At 33.1% G+C, this 3775-nt stretch overlaps 1 protein-coding gene across 1 annotated transcript in view; it reads left to right on the top strand.

The window, feature by feature from the left end:
• smad7 (SMAD family member 7) overlaps nt 1-3775 on the top strand; it is an 18135-nt gene that overhangs the window by 8153 nt on the left and 6207 nt on the right. The gene's annotated exons all lie outside the window — the stretch shown is intronic.

A 3775-nucleotide genomic window follows, 5' to 3' on the forward strand; every position in this document is an offset into this window, starting at 1 on the left:
TATATTGGCCAAGCCAATTTTTTTAATTTAATTTTTATTTAATTTTAAATGTAACCAGTTGTAAATTATTGTGATCTTTTGATGTTTTTAATTTTAGTTTAGTAATTTTATGTGCTTTTGTCATTTATTTTCTTTGGTTTTTTGGAATTGTAATTTTTATTTTTATTTATGCATGTTTTAATACTTTAACAAACTTATTTTATATAAGTTCTAAGGATTATTGGATGAGAGTCTGAGCACCAGGAGTTTGTCCTGGTTAGTCTGAATTAAGAGTTAACCTTAATAAGACAGACAGACTTCCTGTGCTGACAGACAGATAAAGGGTTTCTTTACAATAAGGTCTCATTTAGGTAATGCATTAGTTAACAGTGAGCAATAAAATACTATTTAAATAAAAAATAGCAATAATAATACAAATATTTTAAATTACAGTTGTTCATGGTAACTAATGAAGTTAACTAATAAGACCTTATTGTAAAGCAGTTTCTGTTAGTGTTGGCTTACATTTCTATATTTTTTTATTATTTTTTTTAAATATTTGTTTATATTTTATTTGAATAATAATTGTGATCTTTTGATGTTTTTAATTTTAGTTTAGTAATTTTATGTGCTTTTGTCATTTATTTTCTTTGGTTTTTTGGAATTGTAATTTTTATTTTTATTTATGCATGTTTTAATACTTTAACAAACTTATTTTATATAAGTTCTAATTTATGTTTACATTTTAGTATGTGCTTTTGACATTTTTATTAGCTGTTGTTTTTGTAATATTTTTTAATTCAATCTTTTTTTAAGTAATTTTAATACATCAATTTAAAACTATTTTATGTCGGATAGTTGCCAAGGTAACATTTCTAATTTTAGTTTAAAACTAGAACACTTCATATTTTCACATGCACTTTGGTTGGCTACTGTTCTTGAGTTTTTTTGCTTGTTTTTCAAACAGATAAAGTTGAGTGCAAAATTGATTGCATCAGATCAATTGAACCTCATTTTAACTTGTATATTAAACATCTTTGCTTTCGGTGTGGACAAATGAGTTGATTTTGGAAGAATCTCACCCAGTTAAGCTGTTTCTGCCGATCTACAATCAGACCTTTCTAAACGTCCCGTGAATGTCTGTAGGGCCCTCGGCGACCGTAATCCCCCCCTTGAGGGGCCTAAACGTTGTTACCGTGGCAACCTCGTGCCTCATTCCAGGGTTGTTTGGGTTAGCCAAGGAGGAAAGGGCAGCACAGGAAATGACAACATGCCTTGGAGGAAAAAGCCTTGAGTCTTGGGCCTCCCGGGCGCCTCTGCCGAGCGGAAAGAAAACATTACGAGAAAATGACACAAAGCGGCTAGTTGAACGTCCAGAGCGACTTCGTTTGACGACATGTTTTGAACTGTGAACCCTTTGTAGTGCTTTTCGTTCGTTACCGGCCACTTCCTCTGCCATCAAGCTTGGAATTTGACTGCAGCTCTTCATCCATTTCAAAACAAGGCTAGAAGAGGAACATAGCAGAAGAAAGTCAGTACAGCTGCCCTCAGGATCCAGACACATCAGCCGCAAACATTTTCTTAAACCGCAATCGAATCGCTTAACTAAACACACAGACAGACGGCATGTTTTCTCACGCACACACATGATCCGTTCATTCAGAAAGTCTTTCGTTGTCTCCGGTCCGACTGGCTGCTTGATCACAATGAACAATTCAACATCACACTATCATTATTTACCGTCTAAATGAGAATAAAACAACAACTGGGGCGTCTCCGCTCAACAGGCTCGACTGGTCGTCTAAACCAGGGTCTGGAAGGGAGTGCTGGTGGGGACGGGGGAAAGTTTATGGAAAAATAGTGTAAAAGTGTAAAAAATTATTAAATAATAAATATTAAATAAATAAATAAAAATGGAATAAAATAAATAAAAATATGATTAAAATAAATAAAAAATAGAATAAGATAAATGAAAATTAGGCTTAAATAAAAGACATTCATTAAAATAAATAAATAAATAAATAGAATGAGATAAATAAATAACAATTTGGTTAAAATAAATAAACATTCATTAGGTTAAAATTAGATTAAAATAAATAACAATTATAATAATATATATATAAATAAAACAACATTTTGTTTATAATAAATAAAAATGAGGGAAAAAAACAAAAATTTGATTATAATACATAACACGTAGTTTAAAATAATATATATAAATGAGAAAAAATAAATAGAAATTTGATTATAATAAAATTAGAATAAAAAAAATAATAAAATAAAAATGTTAAATAAATAATAATCTGATTAAAAAATGTTTTTGAATAAACATTTGAAAAAAATATGAATAAAATAATTAAATAAAAATCAAATTAAAATAAGTAAATAAATACTGTACAGTACTATACAGAGTAGAAAAACAACATAATAATGTAGCTGAATAGAAACTAAATATTTTCCAAATAATGCTTTATCATATTAGTGGTCTGTGGAATCTGAAATATTGAAAACTCCTCATGAAAAGTTTGCACACACACACAATCACAAAGATTTGGTTCCCACAGCAATTGTTAACATCCTGAATTCGGAACAATGGCGCTAATTATTCCGATGATCACCGTATCAACACTCATAAAATCAGTTGTGACACCAGATTTAGGCGAGACCGCCATGGCTTTTTATTGGTGGAGAGAGTTAAACTGCTGACCTTTGACCTCATAATCAACATGATGTCGTAAACTGTTTCCTTTGGCCCGACACTCCCACAGCGAGCGTACAGTATACAACCTGAGCGTCGTAAAATCCCAGCCGTCTGATCCACGTATTAGAGCACAATGGAGGACGACGTGAAGTATTTCCTGTGCGTTGCAGGTTTTCCTGACTGTGTGTGTGTGTGTGTGTGTGTGTGTGTGTGTGTGTGTGTGTGTGTGTGTGTGTGTGTGTGTGTGTGTGTGTGTGTGTGTGTGTGTGTGTGTGTGTGTGTGTGATGTAATGGCTCTCAGTCTAATTGCCAGTTTCCTTTATTGACTTCCAAACAAAGAAGTTACCAAACATTTCTGTCATTCCATCGGTCCGTCTGCGTGTCTCTCGGTGAAGCGCGTGTGAGATTGTTGTTATGATAGCGATGCCTGAGGAAAAAGATAATATTTATAGAGCCGTAACTGACACACACACATCAGAGAAGTTGCCTCCGGGTTTGTTTGTTTAGTTGGTATTTTGCATGACGAATCCCAAGCGTCTGCCAGTTGTGTGCAATCATTTCGTCTGCACACGAACTCTGCACAAGAACGTGAGCGCTAGCGCTTCTAGCTACGCAAACCCTCGTTTGTAGTTCAGATACGCATGTTGAACGTCATTGTGTGCTGCCATCATCACTGGTTTAGGTTTAGGCCCCTGATCTCTGACCCCTGACCTCACGGCAGCTCGCTGGATTCACGTCCGCATCCCGTCAGCGGATAAGAGCTCCAGCTTGTCGTAAAAGAGGCCGACGCCTCCCGTGAACCTCAGCCAGACGAGAGACGATCAATAAAAACATTTAGTAATAATAATAAGCGCAGTAACAATATTTTTTTGTTTTACAGTGAAATTTTACAGTCATAATGTTTCCTATTTTGTTGAACATTTTTATTTAGTAATAAGAATCATAAAAACAATAATAATAATTATTATTAATATTTTTTAAATACTTTATTTTTTATTTTACAGTGAAATATTACAATCGTAATATTTCCTATTTTGTTTAATATTTAAATTTTTTTTATATTGATATGTAATCATAAAGAAACACAGCAAACCT

This window comes from Sinocyclocheilus anshuiensis, unplaced genomic scaffold, assembly GCF_001515605.1.
Source record: "Sinocyclocheilus anshuiensis isolate Anshui unplaced genomic scaffold, SAMN03320099.WGS_v1.1 scaffold1151, whole genome shotgun sequence".
In the NCBI taxonomy this organism is placed as follows: Eukaryota; Metazoa; Chordata; class Actinopteri; order Cypriniformes; family Cyprinidae; genus Sinocyclocheilus; species Sinocyclocheilus anshuiensis.